General features: G+C 37.0%; 1 protein-coding gene across 1 annotated transcript in view; it reads right to left on the reverse strand.

Moving 5' to 3' along the window:
* Window positions 1–18,236, reverse strand: part of RFX3 (regulatory factor X3) — a 178,244-nt gene extending 160,008 nt beyond the window's left edge. Inside the window, exon 1 of the mRNA XM_081315879.1 lies at window positions 17,969–18,236. The gene's annotated coding sequence lies outside the window, so the exon portion shown is untranslated. The remainder of the gene's footprint in view (window positions 1–17,968) is intronic.
* Between the last annotated feature and the right edge of the window lie 7,836 nt (window positions 18,237–26,072).

Raw genomic sequence — 26,072 nt, forward strand, 5'->3', positions numbered from 1 at the left:
GCGGGTTGCAGACCTGTGGGCTAGGGGTTCACATACTTTTTCCACCCTGCACTGTGAATGTTTACATCTTATGTTCAATTAAACATGACAACAGCTAATGTTTGTGTAGTATTATTTTAAGCAGACTGTGTTTTTCTATTGTTGTGACTTACATGACGTTTAGAACGCATTTTATGGCCAATTCATGCAAAACTCCACGTAATCCCAAAGGGTTCACATACTTTTTCTTGCAACTGTATATGATTCTGATATTTATACCGGTAGTACAGATACTGTACATTCCAGCATTAGAATATCTTTTCCAAGGGCTTTAGGCTGCTCTATGAAGCTGCTAGTCTGTTGTGCATTCTTGCCTCTGGTAATTTTGTTCATACTGCTATTGTGATGCAAGCTGCACAGAGTCATCTTAATAGTGAGATGGATGGCATATAAATTAAATAAATGGTCAATCTTAAAAGGCAGAAACTAAGTACCAATCTAATATCTTCACCGTAAACTCAAGGTGTGACATTTAAAAAAGGTAAAGGTTCCCCCGCACATGTGTGCTAGTCGTTTCCGACTCTAGGGGCCGGTGCTCATCTCCGTTTCAAAGCCGAAGAGCCAGCGCTTGTCCGAGGACGTCTCCGTGGTCATGTGGCCGGCATGACTAGACGCCAAAGGCGCACGGAACGCTGTTACCTTCCCACCGTAGTGGTCCCTATTTTTCTACTTGCATTTTTACGTGCTTTCGAACTGCTAGGTTGGCAGAAGCTGGGACGAGTAACAGGCGCTCACTCTGTTACGCGGCACTCGGGATTCGACCCGCCAAACTGCCGACCTTCTGATCGACACACATATAAAAGCAGTGGGGCTTGTGTCTTGATAAAGCAATAGTGGTTTTGTTATTGTCCTCTCTATACAGCTGCTATTGCTGACCGATTCAAGAGACATACAAAACATGGTAAGCTCGAAATGGCTCCTCTGACCTTGGAAAAAAAATGGTTTTGAGTTTTTCATTTTTTCTAGAATTCTGATTCTTCTACATCCTACGATCAGCCTATTCTTTTGCATCTTATGATTATGTTTTCTTTCATGCCAGTGGAACAGCAGACAAAAGTTACATCCTTGCTGCTATTAGTTTATAACAGATTTAGAAGAGGAAAGAAGTTAATCCTGAGAAAAAGCAGCATATAGCTCCGGGCCCAGAAAGGCCTTTTGGAGTCTGGCCTGATGACTATCTGGTTTGCCTGCATCAAGGAACTACCCTCACTCCTATTTTAGTTTTTAAACTAGATTCTTAATTTAGTGGGAAGAGAAGCGATCTCCCAATCAAGAGAATGAGATAGTGGTTTTTATATGTTGTCCCTCTTCCTAAAACAACAATGCCATCAGGTTCCTCATGGGCAAAGTTAATGCAAGACTAAGTGTTCAGGACAACTTCTCCATACAAGTAAGAGAGCCAGTCTAATATAACAATTAAGGCACTATACTAGAAACTAAGAGTCTGTGGGTTGGATTGAACTATGAGTGACTTTTAGCCCCACCCAGGTTATTGTGGAGAAAATAGGAGGCAGAAGCGTTACGTTCTTTGAATTGTACAAAATAAGGGCAAGCTATAAACAATTTCATTGCCATCATTGCTGACTGCTAGGCCAGAAAACCTATCTGCCTACGTTAGCAATCTTTAAACTAGAAGGAAACAATGCCTCTTCCTAAACAACTTTCCATAGCTGATAATAGTGGTGTTGAAAAAAAACAACAGGCCACACCCCTCCTATGAAGTGACAACACCATAGCAATGAAAACTGTGTCCACTCCAGGTTTATCTTGGATCTTGATTTATTGCTGTAACCACTGCAAGACATGGATTAACAGATTTAGAGAAGAAACGAAATCAGTGGCTTTCAAACGCTGTACTACAGCATATTGGTGTGCTGTCAAATGTCTACAGGTGTGCCGCATCAACCAGAAATCCATCTCTCATGACATCACCATGAATGGACTACCTTCTCATGTAACCAGCGATACCACAGAATTTCCAGTTTCACAACCGAGAAGTCCAGCTTATGAAATTTGTGCCATGAGGTTGAAATTCTCTGCTCTAAATCAATATTGGGAACACTTCTGTAGGCATAACGCAATTGTCCTTATGATTATTGGCAGCACCAGGCAAACTATGTTGCTAGCTAACAGGAAGATTCCCACGCTGAAGCAGGCCAAACAATGAATAAACAGCTCTTGGCAGGGGAAATTTAACAAAACTAAGTGATAAGGCACACTAGCGCACAGATCATGGGTTTAAATGATCTTCTCAAAGCTGCTTTTCCCTAGGGTACAAAATCCCCTTGCTCAGTATTTTCATCAAGCAATGCAAAGAGGAAGAAGGCCTTCAACTTCTGCAAGCAGGAGGACAAAAATGCACATCTCCTCAGGATATTTGGTCTGGTATATGTAGAATAGGCACCTCTTTCCTCAAGTGTCTTTCCAGCCCCTGGGAATGAAGATTCTTGAGTTAGATTGTTACTGTAATTCAGTAAACCTTCTTCATTTTTCTTATTTAATTATCTAAAGGCCCTTTCCATCAAAGCTCTCATACTAGGATCACCCTGCCCTTGAAAAACCTATCACTCCTACATTGTTAACATTATGCAGACAAGTAAAATCTATCTATTTTCAGTGAGACTTTGGCCCCAGATGATCTGACTCAAGCCATTTTTCTTAGGTATTTTCTTTTTCTTAGGCATTTTGATTAGTAGATTTCTGATTATTTTTATGTTTTGGGTTGTTGTTTGCTGAATCCTTCAAGGGCAGATTATAAGCATTGTAAACAAATACTCTCACTCGTCCATCACTTAAATATGTATTGATCTGCCATCACATTCTGCTTTTATGTGTGTGTACATTTGCTATATTTCCAGCCCATTCTCCTGATACATCAGAATCAGAGGAGAGAACTCAGTTCTGCTGGGAAAAGCCCCCCCCCCACTTTAAAAAAAATAAGGAACTGATCCACATAGAGAAACATTGACTATTTCATCATACTGTATACCTTGGAATATGCTTTATCCCCTTCACATGGACAGGAGTACACATATTTTACATGCTATGTAGTCATTCTGGACCAACTTTTCCTAATTGGAGGTCACATTTCATTGGGGGAGACATCTGTAGGTGAGGCCAGGGAAAGGAAGGAAACTTAGAGAAGCCCATCTCATAAAACTACTTAGGAGACTCTTTCCAGTCCCCACAGACCCATAACTGTTAAATTAACTGCCTTGATAGAAGGATTCCTGAAGACTGAAATTATGTAGGAGCTTGCTCAGCCAGTCTGTTTTTCCAAAAAAATTTTTAAAAAAGAATCCTGAAAAGAAAGTACAAAAAAGCTAGCAAGATCATTCCTGAAACTTGCTTGGCTAGAATCTTGCTTCCTGTCTCTGAGCTGTCACTACTAGCTGTTTTGTGGGGGAAATCCTAGTATTTTTAAAACTGTTTGTATTGGTATATTCATTATTCTAAATGACTGGTTAGAAATTCCTGTAATAATAGAAGAAAATAAATATGTACAGTAGTTGGGGGCAGGGTTTTCTGCCCTCCTTCCAGTTGATTAAATTAAGTATTAAGTCTATTGTAAAATGTACATCATAGGTTTATTTTGTTCTGCTTCAAAAAAGCAAGAAACTATACCATTAATTTTTCATAACTGTACCATAAAAATGCAGGGGCATGAATTAAGCAGGATTCAAAGTTAAATTCAGCCCACAGGCTGCTCGTTCTGTTCTTGATTCTGGAGGAATTTTTCATTACCATAGCAAGTTTTGAATCCTTTTTTTTGAAACCTATCATTTATAGGTACTTTATGCTGGGCAAACTTATGACTATTATAACTAGAATGGAAATCCAGCATTTCTTTTTTCCTGTCAAAATAGGCAGATTATGACTTGGTTGGGCTGCTGAGAAATTAAAAACCTGCAATTCTCTGCTGTTTGTCTTCCAAACTGAATTACTCATATGAGAAAAGTATGGAGGCTTGGTGGCACATTAGTTAGAATGCAATAGTGCAGGCTAACTTTGCCCACAACCTGGAGTGCTATTGCTATTGCTATGGTATTTTCTTGGCTGCTCACTTGCTGATTGTATATGGAATGAGTGTACAATGGATTTCAGTTATATCATAATGGCATTTCCATCTTACATTTTGATTTATGCCTTATAATTATGATTAAAGAAAGGTAACAAAAGTTTAATTTTGATTAATGATTGGTGGTATATTAGAATTGATTCTTACATGAACCTTCATTTCTATTACAATACAATAATTGTGTGTTTGATTTTGCTATGAATGATCATGTACAGGGATATAATTGCCAATGCAAAGGCTGGCATGACTGAATTACCGTATTTTTCGGACCATAAGATGGACTTTTCCCCCCCAAAAGTGAAGGGGAAAACGAGGGTGCGTCTTATGGTCCGAAGGTGATCCGTATGGCCAGCCCCAACCTCCGCAAGTGGAAAGCAAGGGAGATTGCCAGGAGCACAAATCGGCACGTGATGAGAAACGCCGATCTCATGCTCCTGCAATCTCCCTCGCTTGGTTTCAGCTTCCCTTGCTACAAGAGAAAGCAGGCTGAAACGGAACGAGTGAGATTGCCAGGAACGCAATCAGAACGCGTTCTGTTTCAGCTTGCTTTCTCTTGTAGCAAGGGAAACTGAAACCGCGCGAGATCGCATTCCTGGCAATCTCCCTCGCTCCGTTACAGCTTGCTTTCTGCAAGAGAAAGCTGGGCTGCAGGGCCGCCTACGTGGGTACTGCTCTAACACAGACAGGGAAGGACAAAGAGGAAGAGAAGGAAGGAAGGAAGGGACAATGGGAGAGGGAGGGAGAGAGAAAGAGAGAGAGAAAGATAGGGAGAGAAGGAAAAAGAAATAGGGAGGGAGAGAAAGAGGGAGAGAGAGAAGGAGAAAGAAAGGAGAGAGAAATAGAGGGAGAAAAAGAGGGAAAAAGAGGGAGAGAAAGGGAGAGAGGGAGAAATAGAGGGAAAGAGAAAAATAGAGAGGGAGAGAAAGAGGGAGAGAGAAAGAAGGAGAAAGAAAGGGAGGAAATAGAGGGAGAGAAAGAGGGAGAAATAGAGGAAAAGAGAAAAATAGAAAGGAAAGGGAGAGAGAAAGAAAGAGGGAGGGGGAGAGAGGGAGAGAAAGAGAAGGAGAGAGAGAAATTAAATTAGTAACATGATTGTTAAGTGAATCTGGTTTCCCCACTAACTTTGCTTGTCAGAAGGTTGCAAAAGGCGATCACATGACCCTGGAACAATGTGACCATCATAAATATGAATCGATTGCCAAGCATCCGAATGTAAATCACATGACCCTGGGGATGCTGCAACGGTCAAAAGTGTGAAAAATGGTCATAAGTCGCTTTTTTCAGTACCATTGTAACTTCGAATAGTCACTAAGCGAATTGTTGTAAGTCGAGGACTACTTGTACTTTATCATTTTTTTTCCTTTTTGGGGGGGGTCAACTTTTTGACACCTTGCTGGGCGACTGGTGGTACTCGGACATTGCCTTGTCCTAAAAGTGGTACAATGGATGAAAAAGTTGAAAAGCCCTGTTTTAGTATACTGATACTATTTGGTTCAGAATATTTTTTTCTTGTTTTCCTGCTCTAAAAACTGGGTGCGTCTTATGGTCCGAAAAATACGGTATCTCACTATTTTGCAATAATGTAAAGCACATTTATAATACTGAAGAATTACTGAGATGTATTTCTAGGCTGAGATTTAAAATCTAGATAATCAACTATTTGATCAATTTTGGAAAAGGAAAGAGCAAAATGTGCATCAGATCAGCTCTTTTATTGGGAAGTATATAGTACATAGGGACACGGTGGCTCAGTGGGTTAGGACGCTGAGCTTGTCGATCAGAAGGTTGGCAGTTTGGCGGGTCGAATCCCGAGTGCCGCGTAACAGAGTGAGCGCCTGTTACTCGTCCCAGCTTCTGCCAACCTAGCAGTTTGAAAGCACGTAAAAATGCAAGTAGAAAAATAGGGACCACTACGGTGGGAAGGTAACAGTGTTCCATGCGCCTTTGGCATCTAGTCATGCCGGCCACATGACCACGGAGACGTCCTCGGACAAGCGCTGGCTTTTCGGCTTTGAAACAGAGATGAGCACCGGCCCCTAGTCAGAAACGACTAGCACGCATGTGCAGGGGAACCTTTACCTTTACTATAGTACATAGTCATATATAAATTCATAGGCAATATCAAAAGCACAATTACATTACATAGCAGTAGATGTGAAGGTTCATGTAAGAACTAATTCTAATATGCCACCACTCAATCAAAATTACAGCATAAATTAAGAGAATAAAACAGTTATAACTAGTATAAATGCTACAATTTATATAGATAGACTATGCTTAATAACTGTTTAACTCTACTTAGCAACTGTTCAAAGTTACTATGGACTTCAAAAAGCTACTTAGGATCTGTCCTCAAGGTTAAGGCTGTTGTACACACCGTTGATCATATGACTGTATTTCAGGTGCTTCGCAACTGGCTACAACTGGTTACGATGTCCTAAAATCGAATGACCATGATTTGCAATTTCTTTGCCATGTTCTAGCAGCAAATGGTAAAAAACACCCATTGGATATGCTCAATTTGCTTAACAACCATATGACTTAACAACCACATGATTTGCTTAACAACCAGTGACTCACTTTATGACCATTGTAAAAATAATCATAAAATCAAGTCTGGTCACATGCTGTCTCAACTTATGACTGCAACAACCTATGACTGAAAGTCCATGCTACGTTGTGAATGTAAGTCGAGGACTGTCTGTACTTAGAAGTAAATCCCATTTAAGGAGACAATTCTGCAAAAATTCATATAGAAGTGAACTGAAATTCTCTCATAAAAACACTTAAACCACTGAACATCTTTCTGAAGGAATGCATTTTTATATAAGTATATACAGAAAGGTCCAAAAGTTATTTGTTTTCTGAGTTATATAAACTATAGGACAAAGAAATCATGTACTGTATTACAAATGAGAGTTAGTTATTATATGATCACATTCATGTTAGCCTGTCTTCTCTAGGCAAAGTCTGCAGTATCAATGACAACTTAAAAACAGGCTACAATTTCCCAGCTGCTTGTTATACTGGTATATGGAGCCAATACAATTTATTCCTTTAACATTGTATATATTTAGTTATTTTTCCTCAACCTCATCTAAAGCTACTGTAGGGTAAATTACAAGAAAGTTTTTTATAAATTGAAACTGCTGATTCTAAAAATAAGTCCCTGCAGATTCACAACTGTGTCAAGTTGGCTATCTATTATGCAGAAGTATATCTAATACAGTATAATAGGACTTTAATCACTGAAAGAGCAGTAGTGACAAAGTAACTAACCTTAATTATTCGGCTACTATCTTAGAAACTTCTTTTCAAAATAATTATGTAAAATCTAGAACATTAAAACAGGTTTTAACATTGATCCAAACCTAGAACAACATATCTTTAACATAATTATCAGTAATTTTATATAAAAAGAAATGTTAATAGGAGATGCAACTGTTACTTTATAAGCAAATTATTTGAATTCCCTTTATTTATAAAAATTGAAACTCTGTTAAATTACTTCCCCCCCAAACGCCACTCCAAAAAAAGCAATCCTTTTCATTTTAAAAAAATCCTCCTAGGAATTAGGAAGAGATATATAAGAACGTACCATGAGGTTTTAGATTAATAAAATATTCAACTTGCAGTAATGTTCTGAGGCCTAGAGAAAAGAAAAACAAAAACTTATGTTTTGCTACTGAAAAATATAGAAGAAGCCATATGCTTTGGATGGCCCTTTTGTGAGCCACTGGAAATCCCAACACAAGAAATAAAAGTAACACCTGTTTAAAGCAGCCATCTGTCCTTACAGGCTGAAGAAAACTAGAGTCTTTCCTCATAATCCTGATTTTCAAACTACAGAGCTAAACTGCACCTGGGAGCACTTGTACAAATACTGTTCACAACTTTGTTGCTTAAATGCTATAAATAAAGCCATCTATCAATGACTGTATATGCTGGAAAAATATGCACCTTAAACGCAAACATGCAGTTTTCAGTAGGTTTTCTCCCATTATGTTTAAACAAGACTAATTGTTCTATTGATAATTGAAACATGCATTTGGGGTTCTTAATACAAGCTTCAATTCCTCTGACATGGAACTTGAATTTTAAAAACAGACACTGACATTTAAATGAAAGTTCGCTTTAGTTCACTCTAGTATCAACATTCACTCACAATCTGTCAATTTAAATGCAGAACAATTTCTTCTAAATTATAATTTTAAAGACCTTTTGAGAGAAGTGTGCTGTTTTGTTTCATACCAATACAGATTGTTGTAAAAGCTCCTCTCCAATCCTAAATTTATGTTTAAATATACTGCTGTAACAGTTTTATTAACTGGAGGTAGAAATTTTAAATTGGAATATGTGCTTTTCATTAATGATAATTTTCTTTTCATTTTTACAAAGATACCCTGATTCTTCATTTGCTCTAAACCACACATTAATATTGCTGTTTCTGGTTTTTCAAACACATAAAGAACTCAATATTTTTTATAATTCTTTAATACCTAGGATGGTACTTTTGGATTGACTATATGAAGAGTTTTCTGCAGATTCTAATTACTGGCTCTCTTATATGTAGCTAGAAAAAATTGAATTAATCAGGGCACATTGTATATTTTGGGCAGCGAAGTCTTTATTTATTCATTGTGGCTTGCTTTTTCCACTAAACTTCAGCTGCTATGACAATCAGATTTAAAATTTTGCAAACTGGCACTAGATATGTGCAATCTAGCTGTAAAGTTTAATAGCTTTTAGCAGGCTCAGCTTGCAATTTAAGCACAAGATGCAAAGTTAATATTTATGAAAAGACAGGAATTTAGATTATTTTAAAGATGAACAATATCACAAATCTCAAAATACTTTTGCTTTTGATGTACAGTTTTGGATATATGCAAACATTTTTGAATCATACTATTCTGAACTGGAAACAACCCCTTCTGAACCAGAGACATCCATCTCAGCTGTTTCAATTAACAAACTGGATGTAAATACTGCAAAAAAAAAGCTGAAAGAGTTCCTTTAAAACTCAAAACACAATTGAAATTGGGCATTTTGCCCTAAAAGTGGGATGCTTTGAATTCAAAATTGCTCAGTTTAAAATGTTTTGCAAACTGTATTTTTATTTCTCTCATTATTAAAGAAATTATCAAGACCTTTCGATTGACTACAAAACTAGGGGAAAAGGTCAAAATCACTATCATCAAGATTCTTAGCAGTGGATAGGTATAGAGTTTTGTTTTTTAATTTAACAATGAAAACACTAGAACTGAACTTTGTGAGAGGTCAGTTGTCTTTTATTTCAAGAATAAAATGTTTAGAATTTACATTTCTGATGAGGGATTTTTTTTTGTTCATTTTACATTCAGATGAAGATACACAAAGTTGAACTCTGACAGATTATAATAATATTTTCCCAAGTGATTGAGCGGAAGAATTAAAATTTTGGAATTTATAATCACAGCTGAAAAAATGCTCTTAAATATTCATACGATTTGTAATCTCAAGTTTAATATAAACTGTTAAGACAATAAGTAATATCCTTCCATGTTCATTTATGAATATATTTACACACAACTAAAATGCAGCATACTTTTCTGTGTCCATCAACCTTCCCTAACCTGGTAATCTTTAGATGTTTTGCACTACAAGTTTCAAAATATTTATTTATTAAATATATTTATTTAAACTATTTATATAGCCACCCAACTCATAAAAATTACTCTGGGCAGTGCACAAAAATTAAAACAAACAAAAAACATTACATAAAATATGCCTAGGTCCAAAACATTTAATTTTCCATCTACACAGACCAAAACAAATTAACCCATCAAATAGAGATCATGTAGTTCAGAAATTTAGCTTCAGTATATTTAGAAGTGACAGGTTGGATAAGATAGTTCTAAACAAAATAGAGATGTGCATTTAAATACATGCTGGAGAAGAAGAAAATCTTAACAATGGTCAAATAAAATAGAGCATGTAAACAAAACAAGTTTAACGGCATTTCTAAAAATGCCTGTACTACATCACTGACATTAGGCTGTATGATATGGGAGCAATATATATTTTCCTATCCTATTTAAATAGTGTAATATGATAAGATTTTTAGGATTAGATTCTTTAAATTTTAAATAATTTCTAATTTTTATTACAAAAATAATTCATTTAAATTTTATCTATTATATTATTTATCCATATATATATATATATATATATATATATATATATATATATATATATATATATATATAATCAAAACAGCATCAATACCTATAATGCATAGTTTTGAGGAGCGTGGTGGCTCACAAGATTACAATGCTGGGCTGCCAACTGGCAGGTTTCAAGACCCATCACTTCCGCAGGATGGGGTGAGCTTGCATCACATGCTCTAGCTTCTGCCGACCCAGCAGTTTGAAAGCGGCGATCGCAAGTCCATGAATGGGTACCACTTCAGTAAGCAACTTCACAGGGATACAAAAAGAGCACCCAACTGGGCATCCCCCAGCAAAATAACTTCACGGGCAAATCCTTTTGCTATGGAAGCACTTTGGTGCTTCCAACACACACAAAAATCCATAGTTTTAATAAGGTGAAGCAGATAAATTTTAAAAAATTATTCACACTTTTCTCAGTTGCATACTCTAATTCCACATACCGGTATTTTAAAAATATTGTTCTTGCCAGGCTGGGTAGCTTGGCATGTAGTAATGTGTAAGAACAGTTAGGTGTAACTGAATCATGCCCAACTCATGGCAATTGTATTGACAAATGGTTGGCTGATTGATCATCCGTAATGTACAATGAAGTAGCAAAGAACCTTTTAAAAGATACTAAAACAAAGTAACTCAGGAAAATAGAAGATATCTGAGAAAAAATATAACAAAATACTCAAATTTAATCTAAACTTTATCTCCAAAATCCGCTTTGCCTACAAATCAATTTCTGCTGTGTATCTCCTTAAAAGCAATCTAGAATTTATGAAAACAGAATACAGCTTTAAGCATCATGATACTGATTCTTTCTATAAAGAGAAAACACTACAAACCAAGCCATTCAAAACATTCCTCATCCCTTAAAAAGCATTCAGATATCCACTACAGATGGTCCTCGTTTAGCAACCACAATGGGGACCAGCAATTCAATCATTTAGTGAAGTGGTCACTAAGTAAAACTACAACTGTGCTTATGATTTTACTTCACCTTTTTTCCCCTTTACATACCTGAGAAGGTTGTAAATGTAAGGACTGATCGTAAAGTTACCATTTCATCAATTTATAATTGTGAACTGACAGCAAACAAGGCAGATACTAAACAAGAACTACCTGTATAGAGTTTAGCATAGACACCATAACCATTATAGTTCAGACAATGTTGCTAAAGACTGTTGTTCTTTAACTATACAGATTTCTTTTTGTTTACAATCATGCCGATTGTCCTTTTCTTAACAGAGAATTCTAAAAATTGAAACGCACAAGGAACTCTACATTAATGCCATCAATTTTTCCCCTTATAAAGTGGTATCTTTAGCTTGATAAAAGTTTAGGAGATAGGTAAAACATCATGACATAAAGTTCAACAAAAATGTCTATGAGAAGATGGGACTTAGATTTATATCAGGAAAGTAAATCTTATAAAAACAGTTCAGTAATGAAAGAAGATACTTAGGAACTCAGGATTTTTTTCTTCCTTTAGGCAATGGGCTAACTACCTTTTGAAAATGATCCAAGCATAATTTAAAATATCCTTTTATCAACAATAATGCATTCTGAAAAATAATACCTTACTAGAGTTCTTAAATAATAACATTCATTCATGCAAAGTAGTCTAAAGTAAATGAGGCCTCTTACACACACACACACACACACACCCCATATCCGGCATTTTTCTTACAATTTCTATTTTCATTCTTTATTTTCCGCAAGGCAAGTCAGCCAATTGTAGGTATGCAATTCAGAGAATTCTTACAGCAGATGCAAGTGAAAGCAGTATGAGTTTCCCGGGAGTATTTTCCATTTCTATGAGCAATGCCCTCCTTGGAAACATGCTGTCAGTTCATGATTTAGATCCAAATCATATATATATGAAAAAAAGATTTCGCCCATATTTGGCCCGACAAGGTGCTCAAAACACTCAAGACATACATATGTGTGTGTGTGTGTGTGTCTGTGTGTGTCTGTGTGTGTATATGTGTGTGTGTATATGTATATATGTGTATGTGTATATCTTTGTGTGTGTGTGTGTGTATATATATATATGAAAAATTAATCTCTCCCCACCCATTAATTAGCTGTGAATGGAAAAGTTAGCTTACATGTCAAATTGCAATCTATATTAACCAAAATGAGAGGATTAGCAGGACACAGAAACATCAAGCTGCAACATAAACAAGTAGCTGTAATGGAGACAGGAGAATGGGTGAAGCCACCACCATTGCTTTTACCCATTGACAGCAAGCACCGTAGAATAATATGTAGAATCAGTAGAGAGCCTCTTCTATACACAGGGTTTATATATTTTTCTGGAGTCCTCCATTTAGGGAAACAAAAACAAAAGCAGCTGTTACTTTTCCTCTACTATTTAACTGTAACAACTCACACTCTACACTGGAGAGCAAAAAGCAGGGGGTGTTGAATGTTCTCATTTTCTCCTTCCTTGAATGGGAATACTGTTGTAAGATTTCATGATTTGACAAGAATGAGAAGCCTAAGCTTGCTTGCTTGCTTGCTTAAGAGATTTATTTAAGATCACTTTCCATCTGATGAGCTACAACTCTCCCAATAGATTAAGAATATTAGAAAACAGTAAAAAACCATCATCGCCCCCAAAAACCCCAGAGCCCCAAACCAACAATGCCCTGTATATTTTAAAAAAACCAAAGTCATGGTGTCAAGCCTCCTACCATAATGCTTTAGGGAAGGCAGGTCAAACTCGCGATGCCACGTGATGTCACGTGACATATCGCAACTTTTCCCCCATTGCCAGCAATGGGGTGGGCGCGATTTCGGCGTGATGCATCTGGCCCACAGGCTGGCAGTTTGACATGCCTGCTTTAGGGGGACACCCAGTATTACCTCAATAAACAATTACAATCTTTGGGATGGAAAGTGTAACTGAGGTGTCCAACCTCCACCAGAACACACTCAGTGAAAAGGAGGGCACCACATCTCCAAATCATTAATTCTATTATGCAATTGCTCTTATTATTTAAAAAAAGCTTCCTAACATTCAGTATGTTATTCTAATCCATTATTATTAAATGTCCTTTCTAGAATAAGAGCAGGTCTTTTCTATGAGTTGCACTTTCACATACTGAAAGTGTGCTGTTGTATTGCTGAACCTTTTGGAAGACATTTCTGTTCTTTTGGCTGACAAATATAACAGTTATTTTAGTTCAAATCCAAGGGGAAAGAGGGTGCAGAGTTTGGAAAAAATTCAAAAGAACTCTGCAAGATTGAACAAAAGAGTAAAATTTAGGGGCTCAGAAATCCTTCATTATGCTCCAGAATAAGAGACCACACCATTAAACTCAATGCAACTTATTTCAGAATAAGCATTCAGACCTTTATACTTGCTAAGCCTGATACATTAACCTTTTGAACTTTACAAAGTTTCTTTCCATCCTCTCCTTTTCTCCATCTTACTTCTGTTATTTTATCCCTTCTGCACTTTTCCCTTTTTCTTTTTCCAGCATTGCTTCCATTTACCTTATTTCCATTCTCTTTTCTTTTCCCCCCTTTTTGCTGTTTCTTCTGGAAGAGGTTTGAGTGTTATGTGCATTGCTTTTTCAATTATTTCACACAGAATCACTTTTAATTAATAATGATACTTTCAATTAATACTTTAAATTTTAGTACTGCTTTTGGAATGTAAGCCTGGATCAATGAACATACATACGTGAATGTGCACACAGACAAGTGCGCCACATGCATATATTTGATGCCGTGAAAAAAAATCTCCAGGATTAGTCTCAACTAAAGTTATCGAAGTGGTAATTAGTTGATTAGGTATGGAAGCTGGACATTTGGAGAGTTCTTATATTATTCTGTTTAATGTTTCTTTGGGATTTTAACTTTTTCTATTGTTTTTGAATTTTATCTTAATTTCAGGGTCCATTTGGAAATGTATGGTAACTATCACTTTTTTTCTGTTTTTTAAACATTTTCCATTATTTTTCCAGAAGACCATGAGGCTCACATAGATAGGATACCTAAATTTCGATGTTCTGCACTAAGGATATGTATCTGACTCCATTAAGCCCTTAGCCATCAGTTATAATCACTTTTTTAATAAAAAAAACCCCAATTGTGTGTTACTTATAAGAAAATAACAAAAAATCTCCGAATAAATAAGACCCAGCCACCTACTCAAGGGCATGGACCTCAAGTGAAATGAGCCACTATATCCACTTAATCTTCATCACAGCAATGAAAAGCAGTTGAGTAAACTATTCAAATCTTTTTCATCTTCTCCAGATATGACGGATGCTAGTGGAAATAATGCTGTCTACCACAAACATAAGTTGTCTGGAAGAATGCTAAATAAAGATACCAGTTGGGTGTTGAAATATGGAAAAGAGAGACTGAGATCTGTGTATAAAATATATAATATGAAAAATAAAGTATCCAATAAAAAGAATGTGCTTAGATGTGTCCAGGCCTCAGAAGGGAGGTAGGCATGACAGCAGTAGGCTCCATTGTCATTACTGAGTGCAATTTGTAAGAGTCTCCAAATAAATTTTTACCCACTCTCTTCATAGATAATAAGGCAGTCAACTATCTCAATGTAAAGCCACAGTAGTAAACAGGAATCTAAATATCTCTAAAATAAATACAAAGTTGACACCATTTATCTAGAAAGGAATTTCCTTCACATATTTAAGCATGCCTTAGATGAAAGGTTGGATACTTGAGGTAATGATTGAATTTGACTAAAAGATTTTCTTTTTGCTGCAATACAATTGGAGTAAAAAACAAGAATAATACAAATTAAGGCTTTATCTTTGAAATTCTTTCATTCAGAAGGTAGTTATTGCCCTGAATTTTTCAGACATGTTAAACAGAATGCTAACCATAATATAGTGTATCAGAAATCATACAAGAGAAAAATTCCTATTGGTTTGGGGATGTATCCAGCTCTGCCCATCCTTTAGCACGCTGGAAAACACAGATAGTATTCATTCCTCCTCCTCTCTGCAGCTCTCCAGTTATGCCTCCAAAACTCCGAGACTTGGAATGCAAGGCAAAGGAAAGCCCAATTTGCAAAAGTCCAGTTGTGTAACATGAAAATATTAAATTAATTAGCATTGGTGATTTTTAATTTGACATCCCATATGCCTTCTGTGGTTCAGTGAGATATGTCAACAAAGTAAATATACTTTTCTTATATTATTTAATAAGTCAAATAAGAAAAGATATGGAATTCCTGTCTCAACAAACTTACAAATTTACCTTTTAAATTACTCAAAGAACATTTACTCAATATTTTAGATTAGTATAAGAGCATAATCTGTTTTCTTGCCCAGGGAAATAGCTAATGGTGATACCTTTAAAGTTAGGTTTTCTAGAAAGCAATTTAATATATACAATAATATTATCCATAGTCTGTGAAAGCAATTTAATATATACACTAATATTATCCAAAGTAGTCTGTGAAAGCTTAAAAAGTAATGCTGTGGAATCTGTCATTTTAAGATACGAAACAAAAAATAATAAGCTGATTAGTTGATCACTGTTGTGGATCAGAAAAAGGTTCACTATTTGCGCTGTAAGTCTGCACCATATCATGATCATACTTTATTAATACACTAAATTATATATTCTGGCTTTGAGTCTATGGGACATTGTAATCTTAGTGATTAGAAATTATACAGTTAGAAAAATAATACTGTTTTTTCTAAGTTTATAAATTACAAATTTTAGTTTAAAATAAGACAACAGGTGGATGCAGCAAACAAAAAAAGCAGAAAATTGCCACTACTGTAATAAGAATATAAATAGAAGCAACAATTTATATTCTGTATATAAAATAATTTGCAATGTACCTATTAATACCTAATGAAAGAATAACCTATCCATTTTTGGTTTTTGCAATAGTTTTCAGAATGTTATATCTTTCATATATGTGTGCTTGTGTGTAAATGCAGAGGTACACATATACACGGTAGTAAGTTCATGAACTAAAATGACACAATACATGTCTTATTCAGAAAACAGCCCTAGATTTACCGAAATCTTAATAATCACCTAACCTTCTTTGCAACTGACAGTTTAAGAAATAATATACCCTTATAGACTTTTAAGGGGTTGTTCTATCAGATAAATCAATATATTTTTGTTGGCATTGTTATAAATAACATTCTATTCAGTACAGATTTCACAACTGTGAAAAAAAATTACAGTTGAAACAGTTTCTTTTATAAGAAACCTAGAATCTCTTCCAAAATCACAATAATTTTAAAAAGTGAGCTGCAAGACATTTGGGTTGCATTCTAAATAAAATATGAACTTCAATGATCAGCATTAGTAATTGAGAAATGTTTCAATTCCATGTTAAAAACCTGGAGCAGAGGGGGTCAGGTGCAAAGTAACTGAATGTCAACAACTTGTCCCACTGAGGTGTATAAGAAATATTACCTTTTGTCCAGGAAGAGCAAACAATTACCATATGCTCCTGGTACAAACCTACAAGTCATAATTAGCAACTACAGTGATGATTAAGCACACACATATTCCAATTCACAAGATTTGTAATTTTTTATGATCAACTTGATTTCCATTTCAGCGTTCAAGAAAAATAAAAAAGCACAAGTAATTAATATATGTAAAAGCTACAATAATGAAGGTGATCCGGATAAATTTTTCCTACCACTTTCTTACATCTTTTCTTTTCATATACAAAACGTCCTAAACAAACATAATTTTCAGACAAGAAAGGTTATTTGCAGCTTTTACCCCAAGCTCAATCCAGAGAAAATCATAACCAATTGAAATTACACAGGTGCATTAAAAATTTGAATTAAATCACACCTCATGAATTTCTCAAATATTTCTCTCACATCTTTCAAATCAACGTTGTGTGGTATTGCAGTGTTTAATGAACAAGAGAAAGATCTGCACCACAAAGATAACTGCCTATGAATGATCACGCTAATGTCAATATGTAGGAAACAACCTGCTCGTAATAAAAGTACTGAAAAGGTTAAAAAGCAAGTAGGGTGAGGATGATCAGAAGCAAAAGAGAGAGAGAGAGAGAGAGAGAGAGAGAGAGAGAGAGAGAAAGAAAAGTTCACAAGCACGGTGAGTCTACCCCAATCCCCAGTTGGAGTCCAAGGCCCACACACAAGTTCCAAACCCCTAAATCTTATATATCAAATTCCCATTTCCAAGTTAAAGCGTGGAAGTAGCCAGAGCATAGACAGCCACTTTATTTCCCCTTCGTTCATTAACTCCCTAAAAACAAGAATATGAGGCACATTGAAACGAACAAAAAAATGCCCCCCTCTCCAGACACCTTATGAGGATCATCAGGGAGCTCCCCCCCCTTCGCATCCAATTTCCTTTCCATTCTAAACCCCCAGTGCAAATAATACCCACTTTCCCATTTCAACTCCACCAATTCACTACAGCCACTATCAGAGAAGAAAGGAGGGGGAAGAGGGGATATATAAAGAAAGCACAAAACAGGCCGGGGGAGGAATCACACACACACATACAGTCTCAGACACAGACACATTACAGTTTTCCCCGCTTTGCACATTCAGTGATTCAGCTCAATGGAGCAACTCCAGGCCGGTTTCCCGATGGAAAAAAGGGAAGCGCGCGGGGGGGGGGGCGAGATGCAGATTACAATCATATTCACCTGGGCTGTGGAGGGCTGTGGTAGTGGTGATGGTGTTGCTCTTGCTGCTGGAGGTTGTTGTTGTGGGTGATGATGAGGATGGGGGTGAGGCTGGGGGTGAGGAGGAGCAGCAGCAGCAGCAGGAGGTGGTGATGGTGGTGAAGGAGGAAAGGAGCCGTTGTTGTTGATGGGTAACAGTCGCCAGGACTACGGTGACTATGGCGCTTGATTCACAAGGCAACGGTTGCTATAACTCACAAAAGGGAGAGAGCGAACGAGAGAGCGAGAGGAGGAGAGGAGGCGGTGGCCCAGCCTCACAGGCCCGGAAGAGGCGGGGCTTTCAGTATTGAATGATAAGTCCTCTCCCTCCTCCCGTCGGGCTGAAGAAGGGAAATTGGGGGTTGAATCTTACACGGGCGGCGCGGAGGGGGGGGGGAAATTAATGTGGGTTTTCTTCAGTCCATCTGTGTGTGGAGGAGGAGGAGCGCGTGTGTTCCTGAGGAACAGTTGGGCTGCACGCGGCTTCAGAGCAACACGCTCACTCGGCACAGCCGCCTCAGCGCGCCTGTAATCAACTCCCTTTCAACAGGAGGGCATCCAAGGGGCGGGACTAGATTCCCGACTCCGGAATAGGGGTGTGTGTGTTGGGGGGGGGAAAGCCTGGCAACGATCCTTTATTATTTCCGGGGGTGGTGGTGGTGGTCGGGGGTGGTTGAAAGAACTGAAGCCGCGCTGATCATTGAATAGCCCGGATGTGGAGAGCGGCTGAGCTGAAAGGTGTAAACGTGGTTCATTTGGGGGGTCGTTTTTTTCCCTTTGCCTGATTTCGCACTTCGGAGCCGCTCGGCAGGAAGGCGCGTGGGGAGAGCGTTCTGCCCCAGGACCTGATTTCTCCCTTTTTCCCTCCCCCTCCCGCCCTCTTAAGGGCGTTAAAATGGCTCGGGTTGACTAGTGCCGCCGCCGCCGCCATCTTACGCGGGGAAAGTACTGCAACCAGAAGGCTGGAGGTCTCGTGTGGTTCCGAAATGCGGGGGATGGGCAGAAGCCAAACCGCCCTTTTCCTGGCCTGAGGAGGGGGGGGGGGAAGCGTGAGGGAAGAGGCGGGGCCTCCGTGCTCGCGGCGGCGGCAGGAGGGGGGAGGGAGGAGTCACCACGCTGCCAGCCAGCCCCTCCCTCCCTCCCTCCCTCGGCGCCCTTTCAGGGTGGCTGCTGGGCAAAGATTCCCCCTCGGAGATGCGCAGCGACGGGGCCATCCGACCCTCCGCGGGTGCTAACGAGGCAAAAGGCACCAGGATGAGGCGGAGGCTCCTCGGCGAAGCCGGTAGCCCAGCTTTGGCTTTCCTAGCCCTCCCCGCGACGGGAGGCAGGAGCCGTTTTCTCCCTGCTTTCTTTTGGCTGTCTTTTTTTTTTTCCCCATACTTTTCTCCTCAGCTTTCTCACAGGAGAGAAGCCCAGAAAGAGCGCCGTAGTACAGGGGTCTTCAAACTTGGCCCTTTTATGACTTGTGGACTTCAACTCCCAGAATTCCTCAGCCAGCAAAGCTGGCTGAGGAATTCTGGGAGTTGAAGTCCACAAGTCATAAAAGGGCCAAGTTTGAAGACCCCTGCCGTAGTTTCTGGCATTCGGCATTCACCTGCCGCCTCTTCCCGTTTTCCAAAGAGAAGGGGGGGGGGAGTGAACAAGGCAATATAAAAACTGGCAGCAAAGTTCCCTTCTCAGATGGCCTCTTCAGATGCCTTCCGAAAGAAACTCACTCCCCTGGGCTATTTTTCAGCACCATAGTTTTGACGTCTTTGTTCATTAATATGAAATCAAATAATTACTACCTCATGTATCTCAACTTGAATCACAAATGCAAACGATGATCCTACTTTCTCGATATTTCTGGATTTGGAGAAGGGAGTGTTGTGAAAAGCAAGAAGATATAAGATTGGATGAGGAGAATAAATAATACAACCACTATAGTATTGACTTTTCTTTTTTTTTTTTTTGGTTTCCCAGGAATGTTTACAGGAGGAGTGTGATCTTTGTATGTATAACAGTAACTTTAGGAGTGTGATCTTTGTATGTATGTATAACAGTAAGTTAGGGTTGAGCATAAATGGTGATATAAATAGGAGACATTCAAAAAAAATGAAGTAAATTTTTGCGTATCTGTAGGACCTTCTCTCCTTTGCCTGGCTTGGATGCTGTTGTTTGGACTGGATTTGGCTCTTTTTAAATCTGACTTCAGAAGACATTGAAAAGAATCCAACGAAGAACAACTCTGCATGTTGTCATACTGTGGTGGTGAAATGTTGGGAAGAATTGGTTTTGTGTTATTTTGTAAAGAAAGGAAGGGAACATACTAAGTGTTCAAAGACCTGTGGTGTTGCTTTAAAGATGGGGACAAGCTGTTCTTTCTAGGGCATAAGAGGTTTTCAGTAGAACAGAATGCTTGTTTGCTGAGAATAGAGAGCTTTGGATGCAAACTGTCTGCATTAATAGCATTTTTTAAAGAGCAGATTTTAGAAATAGATGATTTCTGATGGCACAGTTAGTCTCGGGACAGAAGAGTTGGCTATGACTTAGATTTACTTCCAGCACTGTCTTCTTTAGTAAACTTAGTTTGATATTTATTTATTTTGCTTCTAATCTATCATGAGCTTGTACATCATCTACTCTGTAAAATTAATCTGCTCATTCAAAGCAGAATGTCTGCTCCAAGCCTACAATACTCTGAAATATTCTGTGCCCTAAAAATCAGGATGACTCCCTCCCTGTTAATATTCAGGAGGAAATTAATACAGATTTTTCAGACAACAAGTACTACTTGTACTTTTTTAACAATTTTAATTCTTTCTGGCCCACTCCAGGAGGGCACCTTACAAAACCCTGCTAGAGCATTTTTCCTAATCACCATTAAAAACTACAAAGAAAAGAAAAAGAGTCTTAAATTAGTTCCTACCTTTGCTGTAACATCACCAAATTTCTGGTGCCATCACGTGCTGCCTTCAGGATAGCCAGGGGAATGAACTGCAGTTCCAATCTTCGGGAAGTCGACTACTGCTATCCTATCAGAGCACAAGCTTACAGAATATATATTATGCACTGGGAAAGCTTACTACAATGCTCCACAAGGTTGGCAAAATAAGTTGGGGAACAGGTGTATCAATGTTTATAGGAGAATGAAGCAAAAATCAAAATAATCTCCTGAGAGCCTCAATTTAGGTAAGTGGAGGGATATAAATATAGTAGTAGCTTTTACTTTTGTTGTTTTCCATTCTAGAATAAAATTCAGTATTGTTCACAATACTGTGCAGTGGCTCAGCAGTTAAAGATGCTGAGCTTGTCAGCTTGTCAAGACCCAAGTGTTGCACAATAGGGTGAGCTCCCATTACTGGGCCCAGCTCCTGCCCACCTAGCAATTTGAAAGCATGCAAATGCAAGTGGATAAATAGGTACCACTTTGGTGGGAAGGTAACCACATTCCATTCACCTCAGAGTAGTTATGTTGACCACATGAGCATGGAAGCATCCTCGGACAACACTGGCTCCCTCAGCTAAGAAACGGAGATAAGTACCACCACCTAGAATCAGTCATGACTGGACAGAGGAAACCTTTACCTTTTTATTGTTCACGAGAAAGAGATAAGTCCACTAGAGCACATACTGTAGAATCGCTTTTATTTTATTTTATTTTATTGCAGTCTTGGATTTAATAATAATAGTAACAACAACTTTATTGTCACTTTGTACAATTAGTAGGAACAATCTCAAAATTACATTATGCAGCATTTCTCATCACATCAGATCTCAAACCAATGTAGTGATTGGAAATTAGAGGGAGGCTAGGCTACATTTTTTCCCATCTGAAAATCTTTCACTAACGATATATTGCACACATAGGTTATGCTATAATACAGTCAAGATGGCAACGGTGAGAACCTTTAATTATAACAGGCAGAATCCTGCAGTAGGAAATAAATGACTTTTTTCTGGCAAAACTGCATTAATATCAGTCAGCTTGTATTGCATGAAGCTACATATACAGAAGTAAAGCTTGAGTGGAACTAATCTAGGAAGATCAGCACCAGCAGCATAGGGACAGCACTCTACATGGCTCACAGATATTCTCTTCAGGAAACTCTATAATCACTTTTGCCAATATTTTATCTCATATTAGTATATATATATACTATTTAAAACATTCTGAAACCCTTATCATTAATTTATCAGTTCCTTTCCAGCTGAATTACCATTGTCTCCATTGTATATTCTACTGTATTGTTGAAGCGTAGATAAAACCTCTTTGCTGTATCAGATCCAGAATTCATCTGAATATGACCTTGAGCTGCCAAAATTGAATTGTACAAAATTAAATGCATACCCTATTTTTGTTGAAACAGTCATTTCAATTTGAAAAATGCCTATATATAAAACCAATAACTTATGTTTCACATTGCCAAAAAACTGTCTTAGGACATCGACTCATTTATTCATCTGTCTCAGAATGTCTACCTTAATTATTGTGGTTTTGCTATTTTAGATGGAAATCTGTACCAATATTGCTTGTAGACGCTAGGGATTGAACTGGGCATTTTATTCACATGTGTCAACCACAGCCCTTTCTTCACCACTTACTTAATTTGGAAATAATGTCTTCATTCCTAATAATGTCCACCAGACCACACTTCTCCCCCCCCCAAATATGTGCAGGCTTTTAACATACAATTTTTCCCCTTAACATTGTTACTAGAAATTTAACCATATGGCATGGTTTGTCATAGCAAAAACATAAGAATGCATATTTTTGTGATTTCTCTGGATTAGAAAGAATACATTTTTTTTAGAGAACTTATATTCTTTAGAGAACTTTTGGGTTTGAACAGTGAATACAAAAATAAAACAGAAAGTTCTAAATTTAAATGTGAAATCAATAATGAATTCTTAACAGGGAATTTCAGTTAACCTGAAATAAAAGATGTGGTTAATGATTTTATAATTACTTACTAGCTATAGTTGAAGACCTGAACACCTGGCTCTTTGAGCTTTCCGGCCAGGACTGAGAATTTTTAATTTTTAACTTATTGTAATTGGGTTTTTAATTAGAGTTATAGGGGTTTTAGATTTTTAATCAAGGATAATTTAATCTATTTTAATTGTTATTAACTTTTTGTATTGTAATGTTGTTTTAATTGCCTTGTGAACCGCCCTGGGTCCTACGGGAGAAGGGCGATATATAAGTTCAATAAATAAATAAATAAATAGTTAAAACCCAAACATTTCCTTAGATAAAACAGAGTTAAACCTATGCTTTGTCAAATAAAAGATACTTAATTCGGAGGAAATTGCATAATATGGTTAACATTTTAGAGGTCACAAGCAAAGATTTCTCTCTGTCTCGCATACAAATAATTGTAGTCTAGGCCAAGATTCAAATTTAACACTAGTGTTCCCTGAACTCCTTGTGAAGTGTCAATATTTTCAGACTTTTGAATGGTAAAACATAGATAGAAAACCTCCAAATGCTAATAATAATTTTTAAAATGTTAGCTTAATTTAAAAATATATAGTAAAACTATATAAACATACAAGATGCACATACAAGTTGACTATAATTTTGATCAAACATAGCAAGGCCCATGAAATGAGGATCTGCAACCTGTGTCCCCCAAATGTTTGAACAATATAAGACCACAATTGCCACCTTGTCATTGATGATGCTTAGTAGAGCTGCAAGTTTGCCATACGTTGTTTGCTATAGATGTATGTTCTATCAGTATTATTTTATATTCTGCTATCTATTATTGATTAAAATGTATTCAATTAAATGTGCTGTTATACTGAGATTGGAAGTTAAGACCTCAATTTTAATATTTTCTGCCTTTTATAAAGTACCAACTCATTCCTTCCCTTTGTATATTATTTCTTAAATACACAAATATCATCAAAAATGGAAAATGTGCCATTCTGAATGCCACAGAAACTACTACTCATGATAAATATATTTCTTCATATTAATATCCCATGTAAATTGCAGATAAGGACACTTAACATTTTTTATTTAAATGTTCCAACTTTTTTAGAATATGGTATCCTATAAAGTGGTTGAGTCAACATATCCATACATCAGCAAAGATAGAACATTAAAAACCAGAAACTCAATGTTTACATCAGATATTGAATTGTAGAACATGGTTGCAGACCTTAAATTGTAGACATGGTTCATCACACTAATCATAACACATTTATTGGTTTAATATGATATTTGAACTTAGCCATTGTGATTTGTTTTGCAATATATATAAATTCTTGGGAAGTGCCATCAGCTTTAGAAACAAAACATTAGATTTTATAACATCTACACCCAGTTCACCGATTACATTTTCCTGGATAATTAAGTCCAAACCAACAGTTTTATCTAATAATATCCCATCTACACTGAAGCCTTCCCTTAAAAGCATGAGAGATGGTGTAGAGGAATAGAGGAGAGCACAATTTACTATGAATATGAATATGAATTAAAGGGTTTCAGGAGAAATAATTTATATGATTTTTGAAATTAGATATGTCCGACCTGTATGTGTACACACATAAATAAACAAGACATATCTGCTTAGCTTATCATAATGCAGTGAAATTGTTGCTCTTTTAAACATAGTATTTCCTATAAATCATCAGATTGAAATATTCTTTTTCTAAAAATGCTACACTGAACTTAAGTCCTATTACAGCCTGCCATGTATAATGCAAATCAGTTTTATGTCATGGATTTCATTTTATCTTTTATAGATGTGGCTACATTTCAGGGGAATGCTTTAGAAGAAATAATTTGCAAATTCCTTTAAACAGAATTTATTTCCCAACTCATAAGGTTTCATCTAAACTAATGCCATTGTCACCTTTTTTAAAAAAGGGTTCTGATGTCCTTCACATGCCTCAGACACAGGCATTTTTTTCAGGTTGAGATCTAATTTTGTCCTTTCCTTCCAGGAACTTCACTCTCAAATGTGAGCTGAACCCTGAAGTAGATGGGCAAAAGGCAAAATTGTGTATTTTAAACATAATTAAATTTTATTTAATACTGTTAATTTGCCATATAACTTTTTTCATATATCATCTTTGTCATATTTACAATTGTGGTAAGGCTCTAGGAATTACAGCTAAATCTGTGGGGACTTTAAGTTGTGTCCCATTCTGATACAAGTATGTCCTCTTAGTCAAAATTGTTAGGCTAATGCCTATGAAAACCAAGACCCTTTCTGTTATATCATTAATTTTGATCTATTGATTTTTTTAGAGACTGTTAAAGACTTCGTAGTTCCAATTACCTTTTGGAAGATTTTAAAGTTATTATTAAAATTTTAAAATTATTATGTAATGAACTAATTTTATTATATATTTAATCTGAATATGATTGTGTATTTCCTAATATTTAGGCTGCTCCTTCACACTAAAGGGAGATGCTATAATCTATTCACTAAGTAAATGCAAACAAATGTAAAAGCGTATAATCTGTTCACTAAATGAATCAAACGCCTAGGCCCGTGTGATTCAGACAATGTGTACTGATTTTGCTGTGGTAAGAATTGCAAATAACCTTGTATTTTGCACTTGTCATTAAGTGTTATTTGCAATCTTAATGCAAAATCAGTGACTTACATTAAATTAATGCTGTGATAAAAATATAGTAAATATATAAAGAAAATGTTTTCAGTTAATTAAGATAATTCGATATATTCATAATTTGAGGTTTACACTATCCTGTCACAAGCCTTCTCTTTTTAGGATTGTTGATAGCGAGAGGTCACCCCCTGGTCCTCTTCTTTGTAAATTGTGAAAGAGCTCTTGTATTCGATGTGTACACAAAAACCCTGGATGTGATCATCATCAGTTAGAGCTTTGGTTTCATCAGAAGACCAAGAGAAGGACAAAAAGTGAAAGATCAGAGGAGCTAGCGCAGGGATGGCGAAACTTTCAGCTCATTGTTTGAAAAATTCAGAAAATGCCTAACTTGATTCTGCTGGCATATCACACACTCCTTAGACAAAAGAAAAACAATTCTCTGTATCTCCCTCCCCCATCTAGCCTACCCTGAACAGCAGCACTTGGCAGCAGTGCCAGGGTGGGCCTGAAACAGAGG

This window comes from Vipera berus (genome assembly GCF_964194415.1).
Source record: "Vipera berus genome assembly, chromosome: 2".
In the NCBI taxonomy this organism is placed as follows: Eukaryota; Metazoa; Chordata; class Lepidosauria; order Squamata; family Viperidae; genus Vipera; species Vipera berus.